We start from the raw sequence: 22,164 nt of genomic DNA on the forward strand, positions 1-22,164 counted from the left end.
CTGCCCATGAACTCTTGGTAGATAAATTGTTTTGTAGCACATATTTGCGGCTGGGCTTGGATAATGATTTCCTGCTCAGTTGAAAAAAAAAAAAAGTAAACATCTTTCAAAGCACAATATCTCTTCCTTACCTTTTTACAGCTTGGGAATGTGGGGAGAGGAAGAAGGGTACCCCCTAATTTGCAAATAAGATGACCAAAGTAACACAGTAACTGTGGTGGAAGCTACACTGACCTTTCGGTTAATTTTCATAATTATTTGATATCCTTGCCTGTGTCCCTGGTGGTTCATAAGGCATATGGTTTCTGAGACATGTATAAATTAAGGTTACTTAAATGTTTTTGATTCCAGAGATATGTTAAAATGTGACTAAGTTGCTTTTTAATGCACAAAGTCTTCTTTTTCGTTTTGGTATGCTACTAACAATGTTCTGTGAGAGGCAGAATGTCGTAGTGGTTCCAGGCATAGGCTCTGGAACGAGAGCTGCATTTGAATCCTGATTTCACCATTTGGCAACTATGAGACCATAGGCAAGTTCTTAGCCTCTTTATATCTTTGCTCATCTATGAAGTGGCAATAATACTAATGAATATCCTCCTCCTAGGGCTATTGTGTGGATTAATAGCATTTTTAAAATGTAAAACAAAACAGAATGGTGTCTGGCACACACTGATTGTTGTATTAACTATTAATCAATATTTAAAAAATATTTTGGGGCACCTGGGTGGCTCAGTCGGTTGAGCGTCCGACTTCAGCTCGGGTCATGATCTCACGGTCTGTGAGTTCGAGCCCCGCGTCGGGCTCTGTGCTGACTGCTCAGAGCCCGGGGCCTGCTTCAGATTCTGTGTCTCCCTCTCTCTCTGTCCCTCCCCCGTTCATGCTCTGTCTCTCTCTGTCTCAAAAATAAATAAACGTTAAAAAAAATTAAAAAAAATACTTTAACATTAAAGTAGATTTACTGGAAAAATTGTAAAAATTTGTCTGCTTTTATACCACACTCTTAATTAATTGACAAAAGTCTCTGAAAGTGCAATTCTAGCTCCAGAATACTAAAACGTCAGCAGAAGGATAGTGTGGGCATGAAATTTATAGTTTTGATGAATGTGAGCCTCAAAAAGAGGAGGTATAGACTGGAATATCAAGATGGGGAGAATTTTCTACCCAGAAAGGTGAATGTCTAGAGGTGAACAGCACTCTCACAGAAAAGGGAGGAGGAGGAAATGCCTTGGGCTGAAACTCCTATCTAAGCATCTTGCTTACATAAACCCAGTTATTTCATTTGTTCAGTCCAGACTTGGCCTTCCTTACCCTGAGCAAAAGTGTTATTAAAAAACCATATAGTAAGGAAAAAGAATATTAAAAAATCTTCGGCCTCGCAATGCCTCCTCCTGATTCAGAATGAAAAGATTAGGGCAAGTGGCATATCAGAACTGGGTCACTCCACCAGCTGATGTCAATTACGTGTAGAGCGCTCTAATCTGACTTGGTTCTTGGTAATAGGATCTGAGCAGGGAGTTGTCCAACCAAAACGTTAGCACAGTTGCATAGTAAGTGTCTAGAATGGAAGTCGACATCATCACATGTCAATGCTCCCAAATTTGTCTGGAGGAATTAGGAACCTACAGATGACCCAACTGTGATGTTTATGAAATACTTCTGAGTTCTGGGCACTGTGTTAAGCACCCTGTATGTTACTTTGTGCAATCCTGTTTGCAACTTTAATATTTTTCCATACTTTCCTAGTGGAGGAAGCAGAGTTCAGACATACAGCTGGTAGACAGTAAAGCTGGGATTCAAATCCAGGTAGTCTGGCTTCAGTCCATGTGCTGCTAGTTTTGTTTGTTTGTTTGTTTTGATGCTGTTAGTTGTAACCACTAAATTCCCTTCTATGATCCCACAAAAAGTGTTAAAAATGCAAGAGTTGAGAAGTATCAGTGTAGCTTCATTATATCAATTCTAAGACCTAAAAAATAATTACCCTGTGAGGTTTCCATACATATTAACAACGGTGCTGACAATTAGACTAAAATGTCAAACAGCAAATATTGCCGTGTTGGAAAATAATGGTCTCCTTCCACAATTACTGAGATCACTTTTTTTTTTTTTCTGTTGAAGAAATGAACACATCCCACAGACAAAGCTGGGCCTACACGGAGGCATTTCATTGATATGATGGCTCAATAGTAGCACCTGGAGAAATATCACAGTGAAACCACTGCCGATGCTGGGCATTGCACTGACCTGATATCTGAAACGGTGAGCTTCACATTCTGCCTAATAATTAAAGCAATTTATCTTCAGACGGATCTAGGCCATTTTGTTGTTCAACATGAAACTCTTGGGGGATGAAGATGACTGTAGGCAATCTCTGTTGTGCAAATACTAATATGAAGAGTACACGGGTAACTCGTTGAGATGCCATCACCTATGTGGTCATCTCAACTTTGACTGCTAGATTGATGCCACTACACAGGGCTAGAAAAGACTCAGAAATTAGCAGTAAAATAACTGAAGCGTTACCACCATCTTGCGTGACCTAAAATGCAGACCAAATGACAATGCTTAAACAAGTCTTTATCCTGTCCCAAAGGCCAAATTAAGAAACAAATATGAGAAAAGAATGCCTGCAAAGGCCAAAGAACTCTGATATTATATGGCATGCCATTTGAGTACAGCTTTGTCCTGCCTGCTTCAATAACCATTGGACAGTAGTGTGTGGCTACTGAGCAACTGATGTGTGGCTAGTCTGAATTGACACGTGCTGCAGGTATAAAATAAGACCCAGATTTAAAGACTTAGTATGGAGAAAGAATGTAATCCATCTCAATAATTTTCAAAGATTGATTACATGTTGCAATGATAGTTCTGATACATATGCTTAGGTAAAATATATTTTAATATTAATTTCGCCTGTTTCTTGTTACTTTTTAAAATGTGGCTACCATAAAATTTAAATTGCAAATGTGGTTTACATTGTGTGTCTATCAGGAAGTTCTGGTAGGTACTCTATACTAACAGCAGCCGAGGAATGAGACAGCTTGGTTTTCGTTGTGGATGCTGAGGGACTACGTAGGGGCCAAATGGAATATTTTTGATGGCCTCGTCATCTCCAGTGATTTTTGTTTGTTTGTGTCCAAGTTAATTGCTTTCTGCTCTTTGTTACATCCTTTCTTATATTTTCTTTGGGTGTTCTTCTCGCCCCCCTCCCCCCATTCTTCAATAGAATCTGTAGCTCATTTATTTTTAGGATTTCTTGTTTCTCAATAAGTTAATTTAACTCTAAAGTATTTATTGATTTAGAAACGTCCCCAAATTTTGGCATATGACACTTATTGTTGTGTAGTTTAAATTTTTTCATAATATCCTCTTGGGGTTTCCTCTTTGGCTACTAGGTTATTTTTATGATACAGATATGTGATATAGATTCTTTGGCATGTCTTGAAATTTCCTCTGTGACTTGCTATGTAGTTTCTCTGACAGTTCTGTTTGTGCTTGAAAAGAATGTGTATTTTATGCTTTTTATTCATTATGTGCAGGCTTCTACATTATAGTCTTTTGGGTTACGTCTTTGTGTTGTTCAGATATATATTATAATTATAGATCCTTAAATTACAAGAATTATAACATTATAATTATAAATCTTTAATACTATTTCTCTCTGCCTCATGTATTGGTTTGAGACAGGTGTATGAAAGTTTCCCACTGTGATTATAGATTTGTCAATTCCTCCTTACAATTCTCTCATTACTTTATGTATTTTGAGGCTCTATTGTTAAGTACATAAAATTTCATGACGATTTTATTTTCCTGTTGAGTTGTTCTTTTTATCTTACTTATCTATGATTCTGTCAGTGCTTCTCGGCTTAAAATTCTATGTTGTTTGATGTGAATGTAGTAATACCAACCATCTCTTGATCGGTATTTGCCTGGCTCATATTTGTCCATCTCTTTCTGTATCAACATGTTTTTGTGTATTACTCTTAAAAAAGTAGCTGGATGGTATTCTTTTTTTTTTTTAAATTTAATTAGAGGCGATTAAAATTTTTTTGTATTTAATATGATTACTAATACATTAATTCCTATTTACACTATCTGGTTTTATGTTTTTGTGTTTTTCCCCCCTCTTTTCTGGGTTTTTATTGAATTGACCATATGTTCTTTATTCCCTTTATATCCTCTCAACTCATTTGGTAATTATACATTTGATATTTATTCCTTTTACAGGTTTTCCTTCTGACTTAACGAATTGTGGAGTTAACCAAATCCTTATCTCCCTCCTGAGCAGTATAAGAAGTTAGAATGACTATTCCTTCCTATATTCCAAATTATCATGTACGATTTTAGTTTTTTCTTTCCTCTAAGCCACAAAATTAGTTAATGTTATTATTATTTTGCATCTGAAGTTCAGTTAGATCTATCAGCATGCTTACCTAAAGCTTCTTCATCTCATTATTTCCTCCACTCTTATTTCATTATTTCATTATTCATTATTCCCGTGGATTTCATTATTCATTATTTCCATCTTATTATTTCATCCACTCTTCCTCCAGATTTACCATTATTCTTGCTGAATGATGTTATTTAGTAATTTTTTTTCAGTAAACTGCTATAAATAGTAGACCCTTTCAGTCTTTTTATTTATTTACCTTTCCTTGATATAGTTTAACTGGTGGATAGTAACTTTGCTTTACCACATTGAAAATTTACTCTATTGCATTCTGGCATCTCTTGTTACCAATGGAGGGGACGTTTTCTGTCAGTCTATTTTGTGTGTCTGCACGCAGAGAATGACATATTTTAAAAACATTTATTTATCTTTGAGAGCACAAGCCAGAGAGGGACAAAGAGAGGGAGACAGAGGATTCGAAGCAAGCTCTGTACTGACAGGCTGATAGCAGTGATCCTGATGTAGGGTTTGAAATCACGAATCAAGAGATCATGACTGGAGTTGAAGTCAGATGCTCAACTGACTGAGCCACCCAGGGACCCTGGGAATGACATGTTGAAACCCTCTGTTTGTGATGGCTCCAAAGCCCCTATTAAGTTCTATACCCATTAAAGGTGTAAACTATGAACTGATTTGGTTTAAGCTCCTGTTCACTTTGCTGCTTTTGGCTCCATTTTTCACTCAGGGATTTCACACTCTGCATTTGAAATTTGCTAGGTATCCAAATTCTGTTTCTGTAGAGTTTAATTTTTTTTCCATGAGAGAGTCACTCCCTGTCAGTTCAGTCTGCAATATTGACTTGACATTCTCAATGGTCTCATTACTGCTACATCCCACAGTCTCTGGAGGTGCCAATATGACAGTATGGTCTTGACTCTAATGTCTGCAAGTTAGAGTCATGGAGCATTTATGATAAACTTTTAAGACTCTTAGCACATTTACTTGCTGAGACCCCCCACCCCATGACATCCCCACATTCTGCTCTCACCTCTACTCCTGTGGTCCCTTCACCTTGGCAGTCTGCTCTCCTAGGCAGAATTCCATTGCGCATGCCCTCTGCCTGTCATTCCTATCATGGCTCTACAGCTGGTCCCTGGGATATGCCTCTTTGACTTGACATCGGAGAGAAGTACATTTACATCTCGGCTCCAACCCTTTCTGTGTCCCATGGGTTACTTGAAGTTTATCAGGTGAGTCTGGTTCTAGTCCACCAAGCCTTTCAAATTCAGAGCACATACATCTCCCCCCTCTCCCCCTCCTTGGCTCTAGTCTGGGAGAGAAGAGTCAGCAACCCCCTCTGTTGGGGAAGGGGAGAAGGATGGGGATACAGGGCTCAGCTTGTGCCAGAGAAAACCCCCTCACACGCTTCCCTCTCTCAACTCTTTGCCCTCTCATAATGCCCTTCCTACAGATCAATAATTGAAACTTTCCACAGCACCAATTTTAACATTTTTCATGATTTCATTTCTTTATTCTCTTCACTTATACTAACCAACACTTTGGTATTTATATCTGAACTCAGACATGTATCAGATTTTGATGCCTATTTACTCTAGTAGTGGCAACTAGTGAGTTATTAAGGATTTCTAAAGTGTATTATTTTTTTCTTGAGATTTTCCTTCAGTCTTTGTTATTATGGGACTTTTTTTCTCTTCTGAAAAGGGATCTGCGATCTGCAGTCACCTATGTTAACTATGATTAAAAAGTTTGAGTGAGGAGTCTTCTGTGAATGCAAGTTACTTTAGTAATGCTTAAAAGTATTAATCCTAACTTTGATGGATTATCTTTCACATAGTAGGCATTATGTAAATATTATTGAATACATGAGTGAGAAAGAAGCAATCCAAAATCCATAACACCTGTTCTTAAATTATAGAAGTACTGGAAAGTGTTGAAGGAATTGTTTTCTCAAATTTCAAAGAAGAACAAGAACTTTTGGTGCGCCTTTTCTGATTCCAGACACGTTCCCTTTGGTGTACTTAAAACATTTAACTTATAGTTGCCGTGGTGGTGTGTCTGCCTTTAGCCTTCCTGAATTTGTGATATTATCTTACTTTAATAAAATGCTTTTCAAGGATTCTTGCAGGTTACTTCATAACATGGGATGGGGAGTGGGACTAGATGAAATTTAAGGTCTTTTCCAATCTAAGATTCTGTGATTCCCTTCAGAAAATTCTGGCATCGTCTCTTCTCTTCCCACTAGTGGTCCAGCAGAAGTGAGTTATGCAGGGCAGAGCTTGGGAGCCTGTGGAACAATTACTTTTCCAAATGTCTTCATTGGCAATAGTATGCTGCCATATGGCTAAGTATAGCATGCAGGTGTCACAGATGAAATCTTCCAGAAGCTTTCATGGCCTTACAAAGCCAAACAACTTGCTTTGGGAACACTGTGTACTTAATAAGGAAAGTTAGATTTTGGTCCACATGTGTCTTAAGGAGCATGAATTATTTAGAATGAAAAGGGATATATCTACATAAAGGAACATTTTGTTTTCTTTTTAGCATTAAGCACAGCTGTATATGGAACAAAGTATCAGATGTAGGCTTTTACCCTTTAAAAATTATTCTCCTTGAAAGTTCACATTTTTGACCCATGTTTGCTATAGCTTTCCATGGTCTACTATGGAGAAAACGTATAACAGTAATAGGACTTTTGAGTTCTACCTGTTATCTTATCAATGACTGTATAACAACTTGTTTGAGTTCTTTGTGACTCATTTTCTCCATAAGGAAGAGGATACTTTCTGTTCCAAAAAGCTCTAAGTATATTTGGTGATGAAATGGATTCTAGAAGGACCAGGTGTTTAAGAATTCTAAAAGGTATTATTTTCTCCCTTAGTTTCTATACATGTTTAAATTCCTGTGATTGAATTTAGTAAATAGGAAACAGGAACATGTACACCCACAATCTAAATGACTGAGAAAGAAGTTGATAAACAAGACCATATTTAGCAAGCATTTTAATTTGGGGAAGAGACTGGACAAAGAAAAGAAAAAGAACATCAATAACGCTGAACTTCAGTGAACTGTATTTATTAGCATCCATATTGTTCTCTAGTTAATAGAGGTATAACATTTTGTATTCTACAGAATGACTGTCATCTATGTTCCCATTTATGAAAACATTCTAAAAATAGCACTCTGAATTCTTCAAAGCAGAGACCATTGGTGCCAGATAATTGAGTGCACTAATTTTACTGGATCCGTATGTATGTATGCACATATATGTATGAATGTACATGGTGGTAGCATCTCTAGAGCTTTTTGTTTGCTGGGGGTCAACAGTGAGTTGTAAACACATACACATTTGAGTGTAACTACTAGAAATAAGATGGTTTGAAGCAAAAACTATTAAAAAAGGAAGTCTCCTGAAATGAATTATGCTGTGTAGTCCCACAGAGGCAATTGAATGGATTGTGGCTTCTGAAGACAATACGACAGAAAAATTTCAAGGAAATCTCACCAAAAGTATTTTAGTGACCTATGGCATGGAACAGCTCATCATAGACAGAACTTCAAGTAGTCTCTTCAACTTATGGTTCACATTTTCATAAGAAAGAACCGGCTAGCTAGTCAAGAAAGGGTGGCAGTAATTGCTTTCTCAGTCAGTGGGAAAATAAGAAAATGAAAAACAGGATAACTTAAGAAAGGCAAACTCATTTTGTACCTTCTGGAACCTCTCAGTTTGAAGTCAAAACTAAACATCATGTTTCCTTCAGAAGCAACAAACAAATTGTTTTCTTCATAATGGAGCATTATCTCCTATAAAGAAAAATAAAGCAATGTTATTTACATGTTTAATGTTTAAAAAAGAAATAAAGACTAGCAGTCGCCAGAATGATGGGACAATGGATAAAGAACAGACCCAAAGATTCCCTTCCCTCTTCCAAACCTCCACCCAGCAAGGCTCCCCAGAGAGGAGAATGCAGAAGCAGATCAGAGCTGGGAGGCTAGAGCTCTTGGAAACTTAATCTCCCACTCTTTCAGAGTTTGAATCCTGGGAGGTTGACTGGCAGCCTCACTCTGGCCTTCTGGCTATTTCTGGAAAGACTCAAAGAACTTCTTTAAGTCATATGATTTGGCTGTTAAAGATCTTGACACAAAATCTTTCTTTGACCTGGGACAAGGTGAAGAACCAAGGAATGAATTATCTAAAGGAGCATGAACATTTCTGCTTGCCCCAGTGTCCTTTTCCTGAGAGGTGCTGTGCTTGGAATCTCAGGTGCATTTTTGGGCCAAACCTGGTGATTCACCTTCACTACCTCTGTGGAAGAACATAGCCTAGTATCCTCCCATCTCTGCCTGTTCATTCCAAGCAGAGCCACTATGTAGGGCCCGGTTCAGCCAACCTTCCCTTTGTACAAATCTACAAATTTGTTCTGTTTTGAGTAAGACATTCTAGGCAGGCAATGGACAAGAAAAATCACTGTGGTGCTTGCTTCTCTGTCTCTGCATGAGACTAAATTCTTTAACTGGCTTCTGGAGAAGTATAGCTCTCTGCCCAAAGGGTTTGCTCAGGTTGATTATCATACACCTTGTTGAGAAATAAAATCATCAGGTTGATTATCATATACCTGGTTGAGAAATAAAATCATCTTGAATGGTTTAAAAATTGCAATAAACTTTGTTATTTTAAATATTAACAATGTTACTTCATCTTTATCTAAGTAGAGTGACTGTAACTGGGATTGTTAACTATCCCCATAAATACAGGGTTTAAGTATCTATCTTGGATGGATGAGGAAGGAAATGGGTTTCAATTCCCAGGGGGAAGACAGAGATATAGTGTGGGGCAGTATGAACAGCAATGGCCTCAAAGATTAACTGGTTCAAGTTTGAGGACAGACTCAGTCACACCTGGGCTGTTTGACTTTGGCTAATTTACTTTCTGAGAAAACTTTTTGAGCTTCCATCCCTTCCTCTATAAACTGGGGATAATAATACCAATGCCATTGGGTTGTTGTGAGATTTGAGTAAATAAATCAACTAGAACAGGACCTCGTACATGGTAACTGATCAAGAAATGGTGACTATATTTATAGTATTAAGATGGAAGACATAAAACCATTAAAAATAGAAAGATTTAAATATCAGCAAGTGTTATCAGGGCTATGAGATTATGGGAAACTTTATTTTCTCCTTCATTTTTCTTTTTATTAGATAACAAGCATGATGAGTGAAGTTTATGATTGATTTTCTATATATTGCATGTCTGTATTTCTATCTATCCCTCTATGTCCTTCCTATGCATACATATAGAGATTTGAATGCATGCAGTATTTTGGGCTGAAATGAGTGCTTGCTCTGGAGAAAAAACTAAGACCCCAGCAATGACACTCTGGAGTGGGGTGGAGACTCTGGTACAGGCTTCAGAGATCTTGAGGCTAGTTCAGTATTTCCTCCAAGTTCACCGGGGAGCTTTTGCCTTAGCTCCATTTTTTTTCCTTCATAAAATGCGATCAGAGGGTGTGATTATGAAAGTCTCTTTGTGCTCTGAAGTGACACAATTCTATGTGGATCACAAAGAGAGCAAACAACCATTTCTACCTCTCCAAGTCTTACTTGGGAATCCCTAAATGGAAGGTAGAATGTATACGTTGAATTGAGTTTCACATGGAGAAGATTATTCCCAATAAATTTCCTATCTCCAGGCTTATGGGAAGAGAAGAGGAAGATCTTGTGGTGTTATTCTGAAGTTTCTGATTCTCTTGCTCATTCATAATCACATAGATGTAACTATAGGCTTTTTTTTTTTTTTTTGGTCAGAGTCTCCACATAGACATCTGCCTAGTGAAGGTCCGTTCTGCCCGCTTTGTTAAGTGGGTGCCTGGTCTGCTCTGCTCTATTTCACTGAACTAATAAATCATGAATATTTTTCTTAGCCATTTAAAAGTCATTTCCTCTCATTTTCCCTGGGCACCAGAGGCAATCTTATACATAAAGGCTGGTGTGTGTGTGTGTGTGTGTGTGTGTGTGTTGTGTTTGTATGTTTTGATTGCTGCCTTCAAAAATAGTATACAATAGCAAACAACTGCTTAGAGATTTTTCAAGCCAAAATTTATCAATGACCTAAACTCTAGCAGCGTATTCATCAAAAAGCAAAGATGTATGACTTGTATTACTTAACCTTTCCACACCACCTGCTTCTTATTATATTTTTTATTTCATATTCAACTTCTTATTTGAAATTCAAACAACTTATTATAATCATGTGTCCGCTTTCTGAACAGAGGTGGAACATTCTAAAATCTGGTGTTTTATGTATAGGAATTGCTTTTAGGGATGCCTGGGTGGCTCAGTTGGTTAAGTATCCAACTCCTGATTTTGACTCAGGTCATGATCTTGTGGTTTGTGAAACTGAGCCCCACGTTGAGCTCCACACTGAGCATGGGGACTGCTTGGGATTCTCTCTCTCCCTCTCTCTCTCTGCCCCTCCCCTGCTCACACATTTTCTCTCTCTCTATTGAAAATAAAAAGTAAAAAAATGCTTTTACAGTAATTCGTCTATTCAACAAGTAAATATTTATTTATTGAATGCCAATATTTCTACAGATTTCTAGATATCAGGGATATGTCAGTGAGCAGAGGAGAGTGTAATGTCTTCCTTCATGAAGCTTAGACTTCTAGTATGTCTGGGGGTGGGGAGGAAGAGAGACGGACAGCAAATACTAATATTGTATATTAGACTGTGAGCAGTGGTGTGGAGAAGAAGCAGAGCAGGAAGATAGCAGGTTCCAAGAGTGTGTGTGTGTGTGTGTGTGTGTGTGTGTGCTGTAAGCAAGGGGGGAGGAGTTCAAATTTAAATAAGAGTATGGGAAAGACTCTGCTGTCAAGGTGACTTTGGAACAAAGATCTGCAGGAGGTAAGGGAGAGGGTGGGGGTGGACGGTGGGTAACTAGTGGGAAAGCCTCCTGCTGAGAAGCGACAGTCAAGTGCAAAGGCCCCAAGGCAGGAGCTGCCTGGCCTGTTTGGGGAACAATGAAGAGGTCCATGTGGCTGGAATGGAGTAAGGGAGGTAGGAGATAAAAGTAGAAGAGAAAAGGTGCCCAGATCAGAAATACAGAAGTATTTAGGGGTGCCTGGGTGGCTCAGTCGGTGAAGCATCCAACTTCAGCTCAGGTCATGATCTCACGGTTTGTGAGTTTGAGCCCCGCGTTGGGCTCTGTGCTGACAGCTCAGAGCCTGGAGCCTGCTTTGGATTCCATGTCTCTCTCTCTCTGCCCCTCCCCTGCTCGTACTCTGTCTCTCTCTGTCTCAAAAAAAAAAAAAAAAAAAAAAGAAAGAAATATGAAACTCCACACCCGAAAAACAAATAATCCAGTGAAGAAATGGGCAGAAAACATGAATAGACACTTCTCTAAAGAAGACATCCAGATGGCCAACAGGCACATGAAAAGATGCTCAACGTCACTCCTTATCAGGGAAATACAAATCAAAACCACACTCAGATATCACCTCACGCCAGTCAGAGTGGCCAAAATGAACAAATCAGGAAACTATAGATGCTAGCAAGGATGTGGAGAAACGGGAACCCTCTTGCACTGTTGGTGGGAATGCAAACTGGTGCAGCCACTCTGGAAAACAGTGTGGAGGTTCCTCAGAAAATTAAAAATAGACCTACCCTATGACCCAACAATAGCACTGCTAGGAATTGACCCAAGGGATACAGGAGTGCTGATGCATAGGGGTACTTGTATCCCAATGTTTATAGCAGCACTCTCAACAATAGCCAAATTATGGAAAGAGCCTAAATGTCCATCAACTGATGAATGGATAAAGAAATTGTGGTTTATATACACAATGGAGTACTACATGGCAATGAGAAAGAACGAAATATGGCCCTTTGTAGCAACGTGGATGGAACTGGAGAGTGTGATGCTAAGTGAAATAAGCCATACAGAGAAAGACAGATACCATATGTTTTCACTCTTATGTGGATCCTGAGAAACTTAACAGAAACCCATGGGGGAGGGGAAGGAAAAAAAAAAGAGGTTAGAGTGGGAGAGAGCCAAAGCATAAGAGGCTCTTAAAAACTGAGAACAAACTGAGGGTTGATGGGGGTGGGAGGGAGGGGAGGGTGGGTGATGGGTGTTGAGGAGGGCACCTTTTGGGATGAGCACTGGGTGTTGTATGGAAACCAATTTGACAATAAATTTCATATATTGAAAAAAAAAGAAAAATAAATGATCAATTAGTATAATTATTAGACACAGGGGCAATATACATAAACAAAACAGATGAAAAACTCCTATTCTTGGAGTTGATATTCTTTTTTTTTAAATTTTTTAATGTTTATTTTTTTCTTTTTCTTTAAAAAAATATTTTTTAATGTTTATTTATTTTTGACAGAGAGAGACAGAGCATGAGCGGGGGAGGGGCAGAGAGAGAGGGGGACACAGAATCCAAAGCAGGCTCTGAGCTGTCAGCACAGAGCCTGACGCAGGGCTCGAACTCACAGACTGCGAGATCATGACCTGAGCCGAAGTCGGATTTTCAACCGACTGTGCCAACCAGGCGCCCTTATTTTTTCTTTTTCTAAATATAATTTGTCAAGTTAGGTAACATACAATGTATACAGTGTACTCTTGGCTTGGGGAATAGATTCCCATGATTCATCGCTTACATACAACACCCAGTGCTCATCCCAACAAGTGTCATCCTCAATGCCCATCACCCATTTTCCCCTCCCTCCCACTTCCTCATCAACCCTCAGTTTGTTCTCTGTATTTAGGAGTCTTTTATGGTTTGCCTCCCTCTCTGTTTGAAACTGTTTTTTCCCATTCTCTTTCCCCCATGGGCACTATCAACAATAGCCAAATTATGGAAAGAGCCCAAATGTCCATCAACTGATGAATGGATAAAAAAGATGTGGTTTACATATACAGTAGAATACTACATGGCAATGAGAAAGAATGAAATCTTGCCATTTGCAACAATGTGGATAGAACTGGAGGGTATTATGCTAAGTGAAATAAGTCAGTCAGAGAAAGACAGATATCATATGTTTTCATTCATATGTGGAATTTTTAATGTTTATTTTTGAGAGAGAAAGAGAGAGAGAGCATGCGAGCACGAACAGGGGAGGGGCAAAGAGAAAGGAAGACAGAATCTGAAGCAGGCTGCAAGTTCTGAGCTGTCAGCAAAGAGCCTGACTTGGGGTTTGAACTCACAAGTGAGATCATGACCTGAGCCGAAATCAGAGGTTCAACCGACTGAGCCACCCAGGAACCCCTGGAGTTGATATTCTAATGAGGGGAGACAGTAAACAAAACAAAACCCCAAAAGTGACAGTATAATATGCCAGGAGGGATAAATGCAAAGGGAGAGAAATAGAGGATGCTGGGGCAGGGTGTGTGGGTGCTGAGTAGTTCACTGTTACCTAGAATGATCTTGGATGAAAACTTCGTGAGACTAAAGCCTAAACTCTTGGTTCCTTATGTGTTATTCAGTTCTTAGCATCAGTATGAGTAACTAATATTAAATCATTGAAAATGATCTGGCTAAATATTCTTTCAACAAATATGTTTTATTTATGTTTTGCGTACCAAGGACTGTAATAGTTGAAATCTGTCTAAACGGTAATAGCTTCTAGGGTGTAGTTTGAACCGTATGCAAAAGAGGATGTTCTAATCTAAAGCCGAGTGTGCTCAACGCGTGATGGGCAAAAGGCCATGGTATCTTGGACCAAGATATCATGGTATCTTGAGGCTTTGCATAGATTCTGGGATGGAGGTAAGATATTAGTCTATGTTCTATTTTTTTTTTTTTTATGAGACCAGCAAGTCTGACTCCAACTCAATAACTCACTTTAGATAAACCTATTTTCAGCTTTGTTTGGAAGATGTAAGTCTTGGTCATTCTTTACTGTCCATTACTTTAGATGACTAGTGGTATGGTCCAACAATTGAACCAGAGATATATATATTCAGTCACTAGCAGCAGTTGACGTATATTTCTGCATTATGCCTGTCCTTGGCAAAGGATGCTTCAGATGCTCCCTTTGCTGCCGTGGTGTCAATTTGATAAACGGACAGGCTTCCTTCCCAGCAGGGCTGGTGTGGCTCCAGGTTGCAGTACTGCCCACTTCAGTAGTCTGCAGGCCGTTCGTTGTTCCTGCCTCCTGTGAGCACACAGAGTCCATTCCGAGAGCACCAGGGCATTCCAAAAGATGCTCAGGCTGACAGCATCACACCAGTACAAGGAGAAAATAAAGTTTTGTTCTGTTCTGTTAAATGTCTCTGCAGGCTCTACAGAGACATATTGCCAGAAGAGTAAAAGGAAAGTTAATTCTGTCCATGGCAGAGTTATCTTGAAAATTTACTGCCAGCACCTTGCAACAGATATATTTGTATAGTTTAGCTTTTCTTTCAAGCAATATTTCGGACTCAGTGGTCATTCATTCCTGTATTGGATGTTTAAAAGGGAGAAACAAGGAAAATAGTGTATTAATGAGCACAGTTTTTAAAGGTAAAGAGAGTGAAAGAGGACATGCCAAATCATGGAGACTAAAGGAAGGGTAGCCAGAGAAAACCAGTTGGTTGAGCATCCGACTTTGGCTCAGGTCAAGATCTTATGGTTTGTGAGTTCAAGCCCTGCATCAGGCTCCGTGCTGACAGCTCAGAGCCCGGAGCCTGCTTCGGCTTCTGTGTCTCCCTCTCTCTCTCTGTCCCTCCTCTGCTCTTGCTTTGTCTCTCGCTCTCTCTCTCGCTCTCAAAAATAAACATTAAAAAATTAAAAAACATTTTTTCTTAAATATTATAAAAATTAATGAACATCATCATTATAGCTAGACTTACCTATGCATTTTACTGGTTTTAATATTTACCACTGTGTTTTGTATACCATGTATTCCATCACCTTGAGTTCTTTTTGCAGTTTCCTCTGATTAGAGAGTTCCTCAAGCAATGCTACTGGACAGTCTATGCTGTTGTGGGACTTTTGGAAATCCTTACATACCTGAAAATGTCTGTCACTTGCTGTCACACCAGGGTAGTTTGGCTACAGACTCATAGAGTCACATTCTTCTCGCTTGCGTCCTTTGCAAACAGTACTGTTTTCTAGTTTTTAGTGTAACAGATGAGATTTTTCAGTGCTGGCCTGATTTTTTTTTCCTTTCCAGGTGAACTGTTGTTATTATTATAGTTATTTTCTGCTTGGAAGCTTGAAGGGTTTTATCTTTATCCCTGAGACTCAGAAATTTTACCAGGATGCATTTAAATACTTGTACTTTTTTTTCTTTTTTTCAGTATTCTACCCCAGCTGTAGGCTATTTCATCAGATAGTCTCAATACTACTTTTGGAGATGTCTTAGCTTAGGTTCTTTCAAAAAAGCAGAGCCTGAGACGTTGACTTGGTGTCGTTTATTTTGGGGAAATTATCACAGAGAATAAGATGAGGGGACTTAGAAGAGTAAAATGTTCCTTCCCTGGAAGGAAAGCCAGTCTCAGTGTGCCTTATTAGTTGGTTACCAACAGGGCAACTAGGGCTTAATCCCCCTGAGGCTGTGCCTCAGAATTATCCACCTAAGGTAGGAGAAGAAAAGTATTTATCCACCAGTTTCCATGCCCCCATTGGCCAAAGATTGCGTCATATTGTCCTCATGCGTCGGGGTTTGCGCATTTATCCCCAGGCTTTGGGTCTCTTAGTTAGGTGTTTTACCTTCGTTAGGCTGTGCTTGCTGAAATTGCATGAAAGCACTGACAGAAGCCCTGGTGACTTTTGTGGGTTTAGAGCTTTATTCCTTCAAACCACTACTGTGTAGCAAATACTTAATTTCTGAATGCTAATCAGGGTCAGTGTGTCAACTCCCTTCTTAGTTGGTGCATCTGTTTGAGAAGCCCTAAATGACAAAATAGTAGTCATAGCTTTAAATTCCGTGGAATTTAAAGTGGAAGCCCTTCTGCCTTTCTGTGTTCTCTGGTGGAATCCTCCTCCCCTACCCTCCATCTTCACCCCCAGTACCAGGACTCAGAACTTTTAACCCAGCAGAGCCTAAGGCTATAGGGATGGGAAGCCCACATTCTGAAAGTGGGTCACTAGGAATGATGACGAGACGAGCTAATCTTACTTCCATCCCTTGGTTTTTGGACTCATGTACTCTAGTTATGCTTCACCATGTATTGGCTAGAGGTTCACTAAATATACAGAGTCCTGGAGGACAGCATTCAATCTTCCCTAATGTGGTCCTCAAGGAGGCTCCTTCACTGGGCTTAACATAGGGAGATTTCATCATTCTGCTAGGCTGGCTTCTTCCTGGTGATGTGGTGTAAGGTGGGATCTGAGGATTCTCTAGTCATGCACTCTTTTCATTTGCTTTTGCTATAAAATATGTCCCTTGGTCTGAGTCAATTTTATTGGGATCCTAAGATGGTATATCATATACTCTTCAAGCCTCAGATGATGCTAGCTGAGGCAGCATGGATAGGAAACGCAAAGTCATGATGAAAGTAGGTGTAAACTCTGGCAAGGATATATTGCTGCCCTTGTAAGATGTCAATTATTTGTCACCCAAGTGATTGGCCATCTTGAGGGATGTTTCTATATTGAGGCACCATATTGTACCTGTGCTGCAGAAATTCAGCAATAGCTCTCTCTTAGTGAGAGAGAGCCCATGCTGTTGGACTTATGCATGGCCTCCATTTCTGTCATCAAGGCTGCTTCATTCATAAGACTATAGTGCAAGCACTGGGGTGTCTAGTCAGAGGCTGACTGATAGCCACTGGACAAGTCAGCCTATTCTCCTAGTTTCCCAGTACCTCTATGAATGCTCTAGAATGCTCTCCAGTAGGCATTAACATAAGACACAAATGCCCATACATGCTTTGGGCCTTCTGCCAAAGAATCATCCACAAACCTGTTCCTCAGACTTCCTTGTGTGTTTTCAAGCCTCTGATTGTGTTTCTTTCAAAATCCTGACCAATCAGCAAAGCCCTCTGACAGCCCCAAGGTCTGTGTGTATCTGTGCTTTAGGCAGTTTCTCCTTGCAGACAGGTGTATAGCCAAGTGTGTGGCTTAGAGTTATACCAATTGGGAAAACTTGTCTTTTTTGCTGCCCTTCAGGGCACCTTTGACTGGGGTTTGATTGTGGTGGCAGTCTGTTATCACTTATCATAAGTATTTTGGGCTAATCCATCTGTGTACCAGGCTCAAATATTTTCTCCTTTATGAGTTAGTCATAGGGAAGCCTCCATGACAGCATGTAAAGTCACATGACAGTTGAAGCCACCTGCTTATGCAACTTCGTTGTGCTCTCTGGCCCTGCTCAGCACAATCCTCAATGTATAACTTACAATATACAGTGATTGTTTCTGTCCCTGGATGACCTGATGACTGTGGGTCTCATAATTCCAACTTCTCATAGGCAGCTCCAGCTGCATAGTCACATTGGATGTCCTAGCCTCTACTAGGGCCCAAAAGCATGCCAGGTAAGTAGTTCTCTCCCTTTGAATGTTTGGCTTTGCTCATTAACAGAGATTCTGCACAGCATCCTAGGATACCTCTAGCACCATCCATCTTCTAGGTGATACTGTCTGAGCATCAGGGCAGCTTATACTATGGTCTGGACCTGCTACAGGATCTTCTCTTGCTCTGGGCAGTATATATCACACCTAAAAATGGCAGCTTTCCAAGACACCAATAAATGGTCCACAGTGTATTACCATGTGTGGTATGAGCTGACACTGGCATCTGAACAAGTTTACTGTGCAGTGCCTCTTTCTTAGTGGTGGGAGGTATAGGTGTACCAATTTGTCATTTGTATTAAACAAGATTTTTCCCACATGTTCCGATTCACTGGATCTTCAAAAACATCACCCATGTAGTAGGTCCTCGAAACCTCGAAGGCTTTATTATCTAAGCTGTGGCAAGTACGTTTCTGACCACGGCACCCTAAATACTTACCACTTCTGCCTCACGAGGTCCGATTACTGTGATACCACCAGTGTGGTCACCCAGAATCATGCTGATTCTGTGGAATATCAAGGCCATTAAGGTCCTTGTGGACTATATTGTGACAGAGAGCAGGAGATTTAACCTAGTCCTAAGGTAAGATAGCAGTGTACTCTACTGTCTTTTTGACATGACCACAAAGTGCTTTTTTTCCTTATTATTCATGGGGATTGAGAAAATGCATTCGTCTGCTCAAAAGCTGTGTGTTACGTGCCGAAGTTGTGATAATCAGTTGTAGTAAAGACCATATCTACTATAGCACTTGTGATTGTAGCCACCACCTGGTTTTATTTTGGGCCAGTCATTCACCATGATCCTTCTAGCTTTTGAAGAGGCCAAATAGGTGGGTTGAATGGTAACATGCCTTCATCCTTCAAATCTTTGTTAGTGGTGCTAATTTCTGCAGTTCCACCTGTGATGTAGCACTGCGGTTTTAGGGACTTTTCCTTATCCTTTTCAAACACAGTAGCTTTTATTCCATTGGCCAAGGAACTAATCTTGATTGCACTATGGTAATGGGCAATAACTGCACAGATGGTCTGTGGACCCATGGGGCCACTAGGAGATGGATGTGGGCCAGGATTCCATTCATTGTCTGGCTTATATAAGGCTTGCTCTAATGAAGGGCAATGACACTTCAGATTCCTTGCTATCAGAGTCAGCTCAGACCCTGTGCCCAATAGCCCTTGAATAGTCTGAGTATTCTTTCCCCAGTACATACTTATTCTGATAACTAGTTTCAGGTCCTTTGGGGAAACATTAGGGGATATTTATTGTATACATTTGCAGTGGTGGTGCAGGCTACTTCCTCAAGGGGACCCAGCCTCTTTATTAGTCAATGAGCTCTGGATCTGAGACTGAGCTCTGAGTCTGAGAATTGACTTAGATCTAGAGAATGAGTGAGTGAGTGTGATTTTCCATTTGGTGGCTGATACCAGTTTTTTTTTTTTTTTTTTTTTTTGCTTGCCAGATTGCACCTTGTGGTTATACAGCTAAAACTCTAGTTGGCTGCCCTTCCCTCTTGGTTCCATGATCTATTAATAATTGCCACAGATCCCTATGGGTCAAGGCACTCTGTCCCTCTGACCATCCTGCCCATTTCAATAATTATATCCACTCTCTTTCTGCAAAGACAAAACAGCCTCAGCCATTTTAGAATTCTACCAATTCCAGCAATACCAGGGAAACCAGTTCCAATGCAGTACCTTCTAGAGTCAACAGCTACAAACAAGCTTCTCTACAATGTTGGCGCTTCCCTTCATCATGCATTCTTTATTGACTGACTGGAAGAGTGTCCTTTGGACCTCCTCAGGGAGCATAGTCAGGTGGTGGTTTCTTTGTCTAACATTAATACACTACAACATTTCCTGAGCCTTTCAGTCTCTTCCCCAATTCTTTGCCTAAGCAGTGCTACACCTGATTTACTTTTGTAAGGTCCAAGCTTCAAGGAACAATCCCAGCAGTGTATCAGAACCAACTTTGTTCTTGCTAAGACATTGAACACTGTATCACAGAAGAATGTTCCAATGTCGGTAAACTCTCCCCTTCGTCTGCCTTAGACTCTAACCTCATATATAAGCACCCTCAAAATCTGTCACCATATTGGTTCCCCTGATTTCTGCCTTGCAATTCTTTAGCTGTGCTGTTTTCTGGCAGAGCGGAGAGTATATATCCCCTGTGTTGGTGCTATGACCTAAACATTCCTATCATACATTCCTATCATTATAGCTCTTACTCCACAGGATAGGAACCAAGGCATGCTTCTGCTAGCTGTTTAGTATATAGCACTTAGAGAGTGGAGGAATAAACTTCAGATGAGTCCAGTCTGGAGCTGTGAAAGCGATGTGTTTGAATACAAGAAGAAGAGCATATCTTATGAGGTGTTATCCTCAGATAAAGCTTTTGCAGTGTCTCTTCATCAGGGTTTCTCAACAGCAGCACTATTGGCATTTAGGCTGGATAATTCTTTATTTGGGGGGCCATCCTGTGTATTGTAAGATGTTAGCAGCCTGACCTCTATCTGCCAGATGCCAATAACACTTCTCTCCCTCAGTTGTGATAACCAAATTTCCTTGGTGAGAATCGCCTCTTGGGTGACAGGATCCAGGTTCTGTGAGGTGATGGCAGGATTCTTCAGGGTGCTGCTAAGGTGAAGTGCACAGGCATTCCTGTGCACATGGGGTAGCTACAGCAATGGCTGCAGAAAAAAAAGGGGGTAGGCTAAGAAGATATGAGCCAGGGCATAAAATGTGTGTGATACAGAGGTAGACAATATGCACTCATTGCACTGAAGGGAACACTGAGCCTTAGGGAGGTTAAACAACTTAAGTTGATGCATTTAAGTTGGGTGCACTGGGCATGAAGATGAATAAGACACAATACCTCCCCTCAGGGAATTTTCAGTCCAGCAAAATGTGAAGTATTATATAATAAATAATTGCACATAGGTGTTGATGAAGTCATACAACCAGCAAACGACAGAGCTAAAAATGGAATGAGATTTATTTGACTTCCAAATGTATATTCATTTTAGCACATAGCTAATGCCTCAAGATTTTATTATGTTTATGGCATGCTAGAACTTTGGCTAAATTATTTGCATACCTGGTGTCATTTAACGTTCCTAGAAATCTAATTAAGTAGGCAGTCTCATCTCCATTTTTCAGATAACGGGGTGGCCCTTTCTTGTACACCTTCATATGACCTACACACATTATGCTTAAAGAGATGCTGCTTTGTGGAGGAGGATGACCTCAGACTGATGAAACCACTGTGCGCAAGCATGGAGACGCAGGCACAAGACAGCGGGATACGTGGCTACCCACCACAGAGCCCAGTGACCACCCGCATAGGCTCTATTTTCATCCCTCCACAGTGCAACTGATTAAGACATGGGCTGGTACCGACCGGCTCAACTCTTTTTAACAGTGGCTTGTGGAACTGTGGAAACTATCTAAAAATATATAACGAATGTGAGAGAAGTAATGTTGTTGCAAGGGAATTGATAACCGAGGATAATGGGAAGGGGAAGAAATAGCAAGTTGGAGCTAATTACCAGGGAAGCCCCCTGACACTGAGAATGGTGAGCCAGGGTAATGGTCTCCTGAGGGGAGTGGCAGAATCACCATCAGCTAGTACATTTAAAAATAGGCAACAGAGCACTGGAAACAGGACTAGTGGGAATAATCTTGCATTAGGCAGGAAAGGAGGTAATTGACTAAGTGACCTAATATTAAGAGCTTTTGCTCATGAATTTCTAAAATTCTAAAAAAATAAAACCTGATAGGCTGTATACAGAAATATGGGTACCTAATGACTGGAGATGCCTAAATATAGCCCCAAATTATTCATAAATGGAAAATGAGAGCAGCCGTGCCCCAGATGGAGCATAATATGAGGGTCAGAGGAAATGCAGGAGATGGACAGGGGAAGCGGAAGTTCTGTCAGGAGTCAGATTTCTCTGATGCAGGCAGATGGGGCTGTGCCCAAGTGTACTTGAGCTAGAAGAAGCCTGTGTTAGTTGATTGCCTAGGACTCTCTTTTTCTTTCCTCCTTTAGCTCTCCTCTACCACATGTAAGGCAGGGTTTACAAAGACCATCTTTTGTGGACTCCTACATCATCCCTGTCTTCCAAGTTTGCGCTCTCCTTTTTTAAAACTGCTGCGTGACATGATTTTGCAGTACTGCTTCCTAGTTCCTGTCCAAAGCTTGATCCAGAGCCCCAGGAAGCTTGTTAACGATGCAGGTTGCAGGATCCCACTGCATAACCA

General features: G+C 40.2%; 1 long non-coding RNA gene across 2 annotated transcripts in view; it reads right to left on the reverse strand.

Moving 5' to 3' along the window:
- Positions 1-22,164, reverse strand: part of LOC124515926 (uncharacterized) — a 56,923-nt gene that overhangs the window by 11,713 nt on the left and 23,046 nt on the right. Inside the window, exon 3 of one of the 2 annotated variants that reach the window (XR_006962930.1) lies at positions 8,115-8,209. This is a non-coding gene — a long non-coding RNA (uncharacterized LOC124515926). Of the gene's footprint in view, positions 1-7,422; positions 8,210-22,164 lie in introns of those variants that run through there. The other variant, XR_006962929.1, reaches the window with a different exon arrangement.

This window comes from Lynx rufus, unplaced genomic scaffold (assembly GCF_022079265.1).
Source record: "Lynx rufus isolate CCGP_SWC_20201006 ecotype Redwood Valley unplaced genomic scaffold, mLynRuf1.p SCAF_2, whole genome shotgun sequence".
NCBI lineage: Eukaryota > Metazoa > Chordata > Mammalia > Carnivora > Felidae > Lynx > Lynx rufus.